This window comes from Papio anubis, chromosome 5 (genome assembly GCF_008728515.1).
Source record: "Papio anubis isolate 15944 chromosome 5, Panubis1.0, whole genome shotgun sequence".
NCBI classification, from domain to species: domain Eukaryota; kingdom Metazoa; phylum Chordata; class Mammalia; order Primates; family Cercopithecidae; genus Papio; species Papio anubis.
The window spans coordinates 120,235,872-120,250,340 of record NC_044980.1 but is presented as its reverse complement, the minus strand read 5'-3'; the positions used below and the strand labels follow the sequence as shown (position 1 = coordinate 120,250,340).

The 14,469-nt window shown below is 35.4% G+C and overlaps 1 non-coding gene across 1 annotated transcript; it reads right to left on the bottom strand.

The window, feature by feature from the left end:
* Positions 1-3,245: 3,245 nt before the first annotated feature.
* On the bottom strand, positions 3,246-3,349 carry LOC116275158. Its single transcript, XR_004184115.1, has one exon. It is a non-coding gene; the product is annotated as a small nucleolar RNA U13 (small nucleolar RNA).
* Positions 3,350-14,469: the final 11,120 nt, after the last annotated feature.

The window sequence follows — 14,469 nt, the reverse complement described above, 5'->3', positions numbered from 1 at the left end:
ACGTGCTGGGATTACAGGCGTGAGCCACCGCGCCTGGCCATATTTCTTTTTTCTTAGGCTTTTGTTGAAAATAGTGAAACATGATATGAATTTCCTGTTGTAGATATTTTCCACTTTTACCAAATAGAAATTTAAAGGGCCCACTGGAGAACTTGTCTAATAGATTTTTCTAATAGTTTTTTTCCTATTCATTTTTACTATATTAATTCATAGAATTATCTTTAGTAACAATAAACTCTAAATATAGATAGTAAATCCGTTTAAAATATTTATTGGTGATACTAAGTGGTAGACTGCAAGGAAAAAAGAGTAATGAGACATGTAGTGCAAAATTCAATCAAGCATCTGTTTGTGATAGTGCAGGAATGCAATGATGTGGGAGTTGAAATGCATTTTATCATTAAAGGCATCAAAATTCAACATGAGAGTTCTGAAACTTTTGAGGGAAATCCTGTCAAATGGGGGCCTGCTAGCACAATACTTTCACCCTTAGAATAAGCTATTATGTTTCATACATTTAAACATTCCATTATTTTTTTCTGCCAGAAGCGTGGAATTCTGAACTCTAGCAGACAATGCACAGAAACCCAAAGATCAATGTGTTTCTAAAGGATTATATCGCTGTCAGTGCTTCCCAGGCTGTTTATTTATTGTGAGAAACTTAACTCCGTCAAGCTTTTCAGTAATTCACCCCTTTTGTCCATGTCAAGATGAAGTGGTCTCTTGTTTCTAACAATGGACTATTTGATGATCACATCATCAAAGCCACTGGAAGTGCACAAAGCAAGGAGGCATGTCACACTGTGCAAATGGCCTTCAGCTTGACTGCCATGGCACCACCACCATTGTGTCACCTAAGTGGCAAAGCCAGTGCCACAGAGGACACAGAGCCATCAGGACAGATCATCACCCAGGACAGGAGAATTCACTTAAAATACAGAGTCCATGACCATACTCATGGGACATATTTTACGTTCATTATTGATAGCAGCAAACCATGAACAGAATTTTCAACCCTGCCTGAAAGATGACTGGAAATGAAAGGAGAGAATGGGAAAATATAATCAGAGAAGACTGTATTAAAGAACGATTCTTCCCCACAGGGAGAAGGCATATTTCATTTAGTAACAATTCCTCTTGGATTTTGCTTGCATTTGCTTCCTTTGTTCATGAGAATCTAGCAGTTTTAGGCACCATTGAATCCCATGTTTCAAGTTGGTAAATGAGGCCTGTTTTCTTAGAAAGTCGTATGCTAACAGTAAAAAAAGAAGGGTGGGGGGGGCATTGTACAATACTTTCCCTCTCTTTTGTAAGAAAATCCCTATTACAACTAGGCATTTCCTCTGCACTTAATCTGTACAAAATCTATTTTATTTCTCACATTGTATTGTCATTTTCATGTAAATGTTTGTATCCTCCATTATCCTGTAAGTGCCTCGTGGGCACATACAGTGTCTCTCTTATTGCTTGTTTACTTAAAAAAAAATTTGCAAATTTAATATTGGGACATGGTTAACAAAAATTAGTACAAAAATATATACAATAAAAAGCAACTTTCCTTCCAACTACAGAATGACTGTCCTTTCGCCAGGAGCAACTACCATTGGTTTTCATGTGCATGTTCTTTGAGAAATGTTCTGTACATATACAAATGTTTGTAACATGGTGGTATGTTACATGATCTTTCCTGAACATTGTTTATTTCCCTTTAACAGTAATTTTTGCCTAACTTTTCACATGAGCCTATGATCTATGGGTATGACATATTTATTTTATAAGTTTCTTGTGAATAAACATTTGGATGGTTTCCAGTTGCTTTTGTTACAAACAAGACCTCAATAAACATACTAATTACATTTTTATGTACATACATGAGTATAACTGGATGTGAAATTTCTAAAATACAATTTCTATGTTAAAAAAGGTTATCACTTAAATTTTGTAAGATATTTCTGAACCTCACTAAATTTTACTTCTATCAACAGTGTATGATAGTCTCTTTTCCCCATGACTTTGACAGTGCTGTATATCACCAAACATGATGACCTTTTCCAATCATGTAAGTGAAACATGACATCTTATCTAAATTTGTATGTTTTTTAAAGTAATGAATGAATTTGAGCATTTAAAAACATGTATATGTACTAGTTATATTTTATAAGGTATTTTGCAGTATAATGTGGTTAGTTTTAGAAAACATTACAAGGGTAGAATGCAAGGCGCATTCTCTGCCTTCAGAGTATAAAGTTCAATTCATCTAATTAAATTACTTTAAGTCCTTTCTATTCTCTTATTTTCTGATCTGTTTGTCTACTTTGTCATGAACTGACTTTAGGAGTTAAAGTCTCTTACTATTATTACGTTTATCTTTTTTTCTTGTATTTCTTATTATTTTGATTTATAAATTCTGATGTTATATTTATTTTGATAAATAGCTTATTGAACCACTTATTGATATACGTTGTCTTTTTGGTCTTATTTAATATTATCTACCTGAGTTTAGCAGTCTGATATTAACATTAAATTCCTGATTTTTGTAATATTTTCCAGGTATACTTTACTCACACCTTCACTTGTAACATTTCAAACACTTTATTGTTCATATATATTTTGTATATCCAACATGGTTGTTTTATTTTTTATCTGTATGTTGTTTATATTGCCTGTATATTATTTATACTGACATATTAATGTTTAAACTATTTACATTTATATGTGGCATATGTATTTGATCTTTTTTTGCCATTTTGTTTTATGCCTTCTGTTTTCAATACTTTTTTAGATTTTAATATTTTGCTCTATGGATGTGTTTTGTTTACTTTTGTGTGTCCATGCTTTTCCTATCAATTTGGAAGTTTGATTTTTTTTCTCAGTGAATTTATAACTCGATGTAATTTACTTAAATTTTTATTCCTTTATCAACTTTAGACAGCATCTATAAGAATGTAAATTTCTACTGTAAAAATGAATAATTAATATACTGTTTCACATTTCCCACTGAGATGAGGAATTCACCAAACTGTACCATTGGAATTTTGGTGGCTATATTATTATTTGTAGTTATTCTTAATTATATCTTTAACTAATATATCATCTTCTCTTTCTTGAGCTATTCCCTTGAAATAATGTTTTATAACACCCACTATGAAAGATGTATCAACCAATAAACTTAAGATTGTTATATTTCACCTTTTCCTCCTCATTCCATCTATCTGTTTTATTGCTGCTGTTGTTTATTTTTTTCTTGTCAGAAAGGTAATGTGCCAAAGTCATAACAAGGTATGAGGGTGGCACATCTCACACTTGAGCATGAACACCCAATCATCATACTTACAGACTACAAAAGGATTGTGTTGTTGTTGATTTTGAGACAGGGTCTGCCTCTACTGCCCAGACTGAAGTACAGTGCCACAATCATAGCTCACTGTAGCCTTGACCTTCCTGGGCTCAAGTGATTCTCCCATCTCAGCCTTCCGAGTAGCTGGAACTACAGGTGTGTGCCACCATTCTTGGCTAATATTTGTATTTTTTATTTTTTATTTTTGGTAGAGATAGTCTCACTATGTTTCCTAGGCTGATCTCGAACTCCTGACTTCAAGTGATCCTCCTGCTTTGGCCTCCCAAAGTGCTGAGATTACAGGCATGAACCACTGCCTCTGATCATTAATCTCTTTTTGTCAGTCATCTAGTTACTTCTGTGTTGTTGTGGTTTATAACATTTATATTCTATTCAAAAACTGTAATTGCAACTTTTATTTAGTCTTTATTTTATTCTGAAGTCATTTTAACAATAATCAACTGTTATCTTCATATTGAGTGGCTATATTTTGTTATTAAGTGCATTTTTCAAAAGAGTTTTTAGATATTATGAAATATCTTCTTAATATCTTCCTGAATTGTTGCATATTTGAGCATGTTTTAATTTTTATGTGATTAATTGATCTAGGTTATCTTCTTCAGAGCTGGAGGCTCACCTGCTTCTTGCAAACATAGCGTGTCTGAATGTGGCCACCTCACCTGCCCTTCAATTGTGTGAGTTGGATCCAGGATGCTCTGGCAGTTTCCATATACATTTAAATTAGTTGTGCTTTTCCAAACAACGGATTATTAATAGACTTCTTAGGAAGTTCAACCTATCTTTGGAGAACTCCAAGTTTTAGAGAACTCACTGCCTGAGATGATTAGAAGAAAAAAATACATCTTCTCGTGGCTTCCTCCCTTGACCATGTCCAATTTGCTCTGCCCTCAGCAACACTTCTCCATGGATAGAAGATCTGGGTTATGGCTGCTGTCTAAGTTCATCAAAAGTAATGAAGCACAAGGGATCAAATATAGCTTACCAAGTCAATTTATTTAAACTAGTCTATTTATTTGTCTACTCTTGGTGGCTAAAACAAAGTTAATTCTTAGTTCATATTTGTTAAATTAAGAACAAAAGACTTATCTGTAGAGATTCTGGAGCATATCCATACAGTAATGTATACTTTGCCAGTAAGTAATTCCTATACTTGCTTTTTTATTTTTATAGTAAATGTCAGTTACCTTGTACCTATGCTTCACAATGTTGTTTCTGAAATTATATATCATTCTTATATCTTTAAGATCAGAGTCAAAATTTGTGACAAATGAAATACTGTGGATTTGATAAAGAAGAGAGCTTCTCTTTGGTTAAGAAAGAAAGGAATAGGCTGGGCGCGGTGGCTCACGTCTGTAATCCCAGCACTTTGGGAGGCTGAGGTGGGCGGATCGCGAGATCAGGAGATATGAGACCATCCTGGCTAACACAGTGAAATCCCATCTCTACTAAAAATACAAAAAATTAGCCGGGTGTGGTGGCAGACACCTGTAGTCCCAGTTACTCAGGAGGCTGAGGCAGGAGAATGGCTTGAACCTGGGAGGCGGAGCTGGCAGTGAACAAAGATAGTGCCACTGCACTCCAGCCTGGGAGACAGAGCGAGACTCTGTCAAAAGAAGAAAAGAGGAAGGAATAAATATAAGGAAATACATTTTTAAAAATAAATTACCTTTCACATTTGACCTTAGTCATCAACTAATATCATGGTTTATAACATCACAGTAATTCATGTTAACAACATTCACTTCTAAAATTGCAATAACATAGTTGCTATGGTTTGAATGTGTCCCCCAAAAAGTATGTGTTGGAAACCTAATCCCCAGTGCAACAGTGTTGGGAGGTGTTTAGGTTATGAGGGCTCCGCCTTCATGAGGGAATTAATGCTGATTATAAAAAGGCTGGAGGTAGGGGGAACCAGGGGACAGAGAGAGATTTGTTAAAGGATACAATATTATCGGGAGGTAGGAGTAATCAGCTCTAGTGTTCCAGAGCACTATAGGATGACTATAGTTAACAGTAGTATACTTTGGCAAATAGCTAGAATAGAGGATATTGAAAGTTCCCAACCCAAAGAAGTGATACATGTTTGAGATTCTTTATTCCTTGATCAGATCAATACACATTGTATGTATCAAAACATCACTGTGTACCTTATAAATATGTACAATTAGTATGTGTCAATTAAACATTTAAAAAAATCTTTTGGGGGCAGGGATGGGGAGGTAGCTTATTAAAAATGCAGGTACTGGCACCATCCCTAGTGAGTCTGAGAGATTTCGTCGCTGGAGGACAGAGGAAATGGGCTGGAACAGTAGAACTGAGAGCAGAGGTGATTCTGGTTGTGAAAAGAGGATTCACAGACTAGTGCCTAGGCCATAAAGGCATTGAAGAAGAAGGCAGGAAACAGACAGGAGATAGGTTCTACACTCACATTAAGGAAGGAGGAATGTTAAGGAGGGTAGGTTTTTGTTTCTGGAGGAGTTTGCAGAACTAGGCAGCCCTAAGTTATGAGAATATTTTTTCTACTCATACCTTTGAGGTAATATTTAATAAAGTTAAACATTTCAATCTATAGGGTAGACCTAAGGTGACTTTGATCATGACACTCAAGAAATGAGATGGTTTTCACTCCAGATTTGTGGAGAAGTGATAGTTGTTACCCTCAAGCTCTAGTGCTGCTCCTGCAGCCAGTTATGATACTATGTGAGCCCCAGGTGTCAGAGCATCCTTCACCATATACTACAGCTTGGCCTCAGTTTTTACAATGAGAAGATGGGTATGTTAATTCGTTCCACTATAGTAACCATATATATATATATGTATTTATGGATATACACATATATATGTAAGATTAATAAGATGAATGCACTCTGATATATATAAACACATATGTATGTATCTTATAATATCATCTTGTATATCTTAAATATACACAATAAAATTTATTTTTAAACAATGTTAATATAAACCAAAAATAAACTTCTAAGGTCCCCCAACCATCTGAATGGACTCCCTCCTTGGCCAGGCACTGTAAAATGCAACCTGAAAGACTGGTTCGGGCCGTGATAAAAAGCAGGGGTCGGATATGCCTCATTATACCCCTCTAGCATTAGCATCAAACAGACTTAAGTCTGATAAGAAACATATACAGTCTATTCTCTCTGAAGCCTGATACCTGGAGGTAGCATGATAAAAGTTTTATCTCAAGGCTAAAACTTTGGTCACCACAACCTCTTTCAACCAATTGAAAATAGAAAAATTTTAAATCTACATATAACCTGGAAGTCCTCCCCACCTTTGAGTTGTCCCGCCTCTTGGACTGAACCAATGTGTATCTTGTGTATTTTATTGATGTTTCATGTCTCCCTAAGTTGTATAAAATCAAGCTGTGCCTCGACCACCTTGGGCACATGTTCTCAGAGTCTCCTGAAGGCTGTATCATGGGCCAGGGTCACTCATATTTGGCTCAGAATAAATCTCTTAAAATATATTACAGAGTTTGACTCTTTTCATTGACATTAAATAAATTAATCAAATTGAAGGCTTAAGGCTGTGGCTGTGAATTTGATCTCTTGCTCTCTCTAGCCCTCTCTGCTTTTCTGCCGGGTTATGATGCAGCAAGATGGTCCTCACCAGATGCCAGTGCCTTGATTTTGGGCTCCCCAGCATCCAGAAGTGCGAGAAATCAAGTTCTGTTATTTATAAGTTACCCAGTCTGGTGTGTTCTGTTATAGCAGCACAAAATGGACTAAGGCAACAGGGAACTCATTTAAAATATTTTTATCTGTTTTGTTGTTTGTTTTACAATTCAAACACAAAATGTTTACACTTCACACAACAATCTTCCACCCTCACCCTCCTATGCACACACACACACACACGCACACACACACATTTGTCTCTAATTATTTCTTTTCTTAATGCATTCAGTGTTTTAACCACAGGGATCTTGACAAAAGTAGGCTAGCAAAAGGGTCTGTGAGTCTGAAGGGCTTTATCGTTCTTTTCCCAGTAGTTATTTTTACAATATATTTAACTAATAATCAAATAGAGGAGTCAAAGATAAGCAAAGTAGTCTCCTAAATCCTCTTTTCCAATGTTGGTCTTTCTGCCTGATGAAAGGGCCATATGTGAGTGCCCACTGTAATATGCAACCACTCTAATTTTCCTGCCCTAAACCTTGAATCAAATACTTTTTTATTATTATTCTCCTTTTTGCCAATTAACACTCTCCCCCATCATGCCGCCATTAATTTCTTATGCTCATAGGCACCAACAAAAGGCTTTGTAGGAGTTTTTGCCTTAGGTATATTTGTCCCTCTAGTAAGAGAACCTGTCCTTATTCTGGGGACAGAGGATGGAGGGGAGAGACAGAAAAAAAGAAACGTAAGAAAGAGAAAGAAACACATGAAAGAGAAATTTAAAACACTTTTTATTAAATGCATTGCCTACATGTTGATGTCTATTACTAGACATTTAAGTCTTCTCTACTCCATCTTGTATCAACTTCTGAAACTTTCAAATAAGAAAACTAGACCTTTGTTCATTGTATGGAATGGGAATCTACTAACAACTTGCTCCTCCTTCTTTTCTTTTTTCTTTTCTTTTCTTTACTTTTCTTTCTTTTTTTTTTTAAGATGGTATTTCACTCTTGTTACCCAGGCTGGAGTGCAATGGCGCGATCTCGGCTCACTGCCAACTCTGCCTCCTGGGTTTCAGTGATTTTTCTGCCTCAGCCTCCTGAGTAGCTGGGATTACAGGCACCTACCACTGTGCCTAGCTAATTTTTATATTTTTAGATGAGAAGGGGTTTCACCACGTTGGCCAGGTTGGTCTCAAACTCCTGACCTCAGGTAATCCCCCCACCTTGGCCTCCCAAAGTGCTGGGATTACAGGTGTGAGCCATCTCACCCGTCCTGCTCTTTTCCTTTAAGATGAAAACATTTATAGATAGATTGTCACTAAATCTTTCAGATAGTAATTTGGCTACAAGCATCAGAGACTTTAGACTTTGTGTGTTCCTTGAGCCATATATGCCACTTTTAAACATTTTTCCTAAGGAGAGAATTAAAGCTAAACAAATATGTTATAGTATTGTCTCATTAGTACTGAAAAATTAGAAGCAACATAAACATCCAAAGAGACATCACTAAATAAATTATATGGTGAATATATAGAAGAGACTAATAAAAGCCATTACAAATATAGAATATATTTAATAACATTTAATGATAAAGAAAAATGTTCAATGAAAAAAGATTTCAAGACAGAACACACAGTATGATCTTTGCGTTGTTTCTTTAAGGAGAACAAAATGTTATTTGTTGCTGTCACTGGAAGGCAATTTTATTTTCCTTTATCTGGATTAAAATAATTCACCATAGACATGTACTGAATTGGTAAATAAAAATAATTATAAATAGTCATTGAAAAAAATAAATAAGATGAATGCATTTGGGTTTATAACATATTCTAAGCACAGGTAAATAATTTTCTCTTATGTTTTAACCAGTTTGTCACCCCCAACAAATGTTTACTAGTCTTACAATTGATTTGACAGCACAGACTATCCCGTACTTATGATGGCTTGACTTAAGATTTTTCAGCTTTTACGATGGTGCAAAAGGAACACACATTCAGTAGTAACTGTACTTTGAGTACTAATACAACCATCCTGTTTTTCACTTTCAGCACAATATTCAATGAATTACATGAGATATTCAACATTTTGTTATAAAATCAACTTTGTGTTAGATTATTTTGCCCAACTCTAGGCCAATGTAAGTGTTCTGAGCACATTTAACGTAGGCAAGGTTATGCTATGATGTTTGGTAGGTTAGATGTATTAAAATGCATTTGTAACTTCTTATGATATTTTCAGCTTCCAATGCGTTTATCAGGATGTAACTCCACCATAAGTTGGGGAGCATCTTTATGTGCTCTAAATCATGAGTCCTATGAAGCCTTATCAGTCATAATGCTATCGGGATACAGAATCACTTTTATATAAGCTCTTGGAAGCTGTTACCTCTCTCTCTCAATGACCTAGGGTTCCATGTCCATTCTTGACCCTGTAATTGCCTTCTTGAGCATTTAATTAAAATCTTTGTCAAGTGAATAAAATGAATATCCCTGAAACCCTTTTAGAGAACCTCCATTGAGGCCTACTGGGCTATTTCCCTGATGATGAGAATAGTTTAGTAGGTTTAAAGATAAACGTTAGCTTTTATATTCCCAATGACATACAATAAGACCAAAATTTGCACACATCCAAATTTTGACCCTTGCTACTAAAAAAGTAAGTAAGTATTTGAACCTTTTGATTGCCATTTATTAAGTTTGCAAAGATTATAATGCAAGACATCTAAGAACCTCTTCAAATTCAAGCATTTCTATACAATGCATTCCACTTTAGGCATACATGCTTATAGCCAAGCCAAAAATCAAACTGTGCTCTTGGTATGAGGGCTAAGGCTCAAGTCAAACTGCTGTTTCCCTCTCTGAGTGTTCTCTAACCTGGACATCCCCCAGATGGATCTCTGCTGGGTCAGAGAGCACTCACCAGATGTTCATGGGATTCCTCTGCAAATGGTTATTAATCTGTACTGTTCCTCCTCTGATTGGACATAAGTCCATGGCAGGAGCTTAGGTTTTTCATTCCAGCCTTGAAGGATGTCTACTTCTTCCTGAGTTTGTATTGAGGTAGAATTCCACTTTTGCGTAACCCTTTTGGTTTCTGAGTAAAGCTTTGATATAGAAGAATTCAAAGCCCTGCAATGGAAAGTGCCAACTTATCATGAGATTGGACTTTCTGCATTTCATATTGCTGTTTCACAAAAAATTTGTGATGCTAAGAAAAAAATAGCAAATCCTTGGGGCATTATATCTGTGTGGACATGATAATGAATTACATTCTAATGTAAGCTTTTAGCTGTGGACTAACTAAAAAAAGTCTAGCCCCAACTGATTGATGTGCTGAAGAATTGTGAAAGAACCTTTAGCTTTCAAAAGTGATAAATGACCATACTCTGTTTTAATTTAAGCCATGGAAATACATTTTTAAAAAACTCAGTATAGATTACATGTGATTCTGAATTTGTCCAACACATTCTTTGATAGCAGAAGCAAAGATGATACCATGTATTGAAAAGTAATAAGACCATTGAACAAGGTATCTGAAAATAATTGCAAAGAAATAAAAGGTTAACAGAGGTATCCAACCCTTGCTTCTCTTGGGTTTGTCTTACTAATTTAAGCAACTATTCTGATGCCTTGATCAGAGATAAATGAAATCACATTGCTTAAAATAGAAGTGATTTATTGCCCAGCAGTGTCTTGACATAAAAGGATTCAGCCATTATTTCATATGTGTTTGGATAAGAAAAATAAGAAAAAAAAGTATAGAATCATGCAGTTTGTATGCGTTTTAGACTCTTTCAAGAAAATAAAGCAGCAGTCTGACTTAAGCAGTATAAGAACATTTACTTACATTTATTTTAATGACAATTTTAATAAATATTGTGAATCTTATTCTTAGGCTGCATATTTTGCATTTTAATATTTTAGAACTTTTATTATATTGTATTCTGAGACCTGCAGGTACTGAGAAAAGATGAAGAACATTAACATTTTTCTCTTGGCTTTGCCGTCATACCCTAGGAAAAATGGCTGCTGTATAAAAGGAAGATAATTCACTTTAGACTGGAAGCTCCCAAAGGGTAAGGATAATTTTTTTACATACAATATGTCATATGGCACCATAAATATATATAATATATAAATATATTTACATATATTTATATATCAATATATTTACATATAATATATTTATATATTTATATATGTTTATATTTTATATATTTATATAAAAATATATTTATATTTATATAAATCATTACATAAAATAATAAAAATTAAACTTTTCGATATGCAAATTTCTTCTATTATTAAAACAAAAGGAGCAGCTGAAATGTTAATCACTACAAATTCCCAGTAATACAAAATGAGTTCTTTTAATTCTAGTGTTGAACTAAGGAGCAAGGACTTTTGGCATATTCAAGAAGAAAGAGTGAATCCAGCATTTATTCTGCAAGGCAATTTCACATCCATGATTTGAGGAAGGCATAAAAGTCATTAGACAAAGAATTTCTACTTTAGGCTCCCAGTTTCCGGTCTGGCACATAAGGAGCTTGTAAATCACCATTCCATCCTTAAAAGGGTAAAAAGCTAAACAAACTGAAAAACAACAACTGTTCTCAGATCTGTCAGAGAAGTGAGGCCACAGGGCAAACCACTGCTCCCAAAACTGGAGAGACAGACAGGGGGATGCAGAGAATTACGATTTACTGAAGCAGAAACCCAGGAATAGAAACCTCTACAGGAACCAGTGTCAGGGTGGGAAAGCCTAAACTGTAACTGACAAACTGCAGGCGGCTCAGTGTGGACAAGTTTGAGAGCTGGAAACTCCAGGGCGGGGAGCCAGTCATGGGGATTCTCGGTGCTTCTGAGAGTTTTACCTGCAGGAGTTGGACCTGGTCCTCACAGTGAATATTACAGAAAAAAAAAAAAAAAAAATCCATTTTTGCCAGAAGGAGAAAATATGGCCATTTTGAAATCTTCCAGAGCATTCTGTTCTGCTTTACAAGTCCTGCCTACAGGACAAACTATTTTATCAGAGACTAACCTGCTGGAGTTTTATCACAACTAAACTAATCTGGGGAAAGGAAATATCCAACTCCGGCCCCCTGTAGCCATCCTGTCTCACCTAAGAGGGATGGGTATACTAAATAGCACCTGTGAAGTTCATAGCTCAAGGGTACAGGCTTACCAAAAGATGGAGACTAATACACACCAGGACTATAGAATGCTTCTCCTCCCCCTACACCTTACTACCACTTTACTAAAGGTTTATTTATTACATTTTCTTTACCCAGTACATCATGCCCACCTTTCAGTAAAAAATTACAAGGCATTCAAAAAGGAAAAATACAGTTTGAAGAGACTCAACAAGGACCAGAGCCAGAGCCAAATATGTAAGGAATGTTGGAATTATTAGACCAGGAACTTTTGAAAAACTTAATTAATATGCTAAAGCTTTTAGTGGAAAAAGTAGATAACTTGCATGAACAACTGGATGATGTAAGTATTTGCTGCTATTAAGAATGCAAAATGGTGCAGCTGCTTTGGAAGACAGTTTGACAGTTCTTACAAAAATAAACATACTCTTACCATATGATCCAACAATCATCCTAGTTGGTATTTACCCAAATGAGATGAAAACTCATGTCCATACAAAGACCTACACATGGATGTTTACAGCAGCTTTATTTATCATTACCAAAACTTGGAAATAATCAAGATGTCCTTTGCAGGTAAATGGATAAATAAACTGAGTACATGTAGACAATACAATATTATTCAACACTAAAAAGCAATGAGCTATCAAGTCATGAAAAACTTGGAAAAAACATAAATACACATTAGTAAGTGAATGAAGTCAATCTAAAGTGGATATATACTGTATGATTGCAACTACAAGACATTCTGGAAAAGGCAAAACTATGGAACCAGAGAAATGGTCAGTGGTTATCAGATGTGTGGGAGGAGGAAAAATACAGAGAATTTTTAGGCAGTAAAACTAGTCTGTGTGATACTACAGTTGTGGGCACATTTTATTTATACATTTGTCCAAACCTATAGAATGCACAACACCAAGAGTGAACCTTAATATAAATTATGGAATTTGGGTAATGAAGGTGTGTCAATGTAGTTTCATTGATTGTAGCAGGTGTACCATTGTGACAGGAAATATGGATAGCGGGGAAAGTTGTGCATGTATAGGGAGAGAAGGTAAATGGGAACTCCCTGTACTTTCCACTCAATTTTGCTGTGATCCTAAAACCTCTCAAAAATAAAGTTTATTATTATATTTAAATATGATATTTCACTTATATAAGATCATCTCTGTATGAAAAATAACATTTATTGTTTTTATAGCAACATTTTCCAAAAAAGGTTGGAACCTTTCCAGAAATTATCTGATGGACGGTAAACTTTTCCATCCTTATTTCTTTAATGTGGTCAGCTTCTAGAAATGCCAGATGACACCCATAAGATGGAAGGTAAAGTTATTTAAACAGTGCTCCCCAGAAAGTTCATCTTAAAGCTGCGTAGGTTAAATCAGGATTTGAGACTACTGATCTCAGCCTTTCCATGTTTACACCCATGACCCTATTCTGTAAGAATCTATTGCATGACATGTCAGCATAGCAATGTATTTTATTACATTTTGCTATTTCTAGGAAATCACATTTATGTCTCTTCTTTCTTGATCCATCAAGAATGATAAGTTTGGTAAATTCTAGCTTCAACAGATTATCTCAGTTACTCTTAAGCTATTTTATGTTATTTTCCAGCAGGTAGCACATTCACTTGGAGTTTCAAAACATTGTATACTGTACGTGCTATGACAATTCTATGAGGAAAAATCAAGTCAATATCTTTCCTTTTCAGGTCAATAAACTAGACTCAATGAGATGAATTACCTTGATCAAGATCACACAAGGTATCAAAACTGGAAATCTGTCAACAGTCGAGCCACTTTCACATTGCCTCTTGTTTCTATATCGTTCTCAAACTGATTTACCAATTTAGAGTGCATTCCTTTCAATCCTGGAAAGAATTTGAGGTAGCCACAATAAAAGCCACTTCCACAGCACTACAGACATAGACAATAAAGATAGTAAGGTACAGAGAGAAGGTAAGATAAATAAATATGGAGACTTAAATAATGACTGTGACTAACCATTAAGTTGAGATGAGAGTTCCTTAAACATAATGGCAAAATCTTCTGCGCATTATAAAGCAATGCTACTTGGAAGAGGTAGCATGGTTTGTGCATGGTGGGATGAGAGGAAAAGGAGAGCAGTTCAAGAGAGGATGGAGTGATCCTCTATATCCTAGTAGAGATAAGTCAAATCAACATCTTCAAGTTCTACTTAAGAATGCAGCAAGCTGCCTGTTCTAATCAGCAAAGAAGTGGTGATGTACAAGCATCCTTCTCCACTTCTGCATGCTTCAAGTGGCAAGATGCTGAGAACAACTGTGAGTAAAAA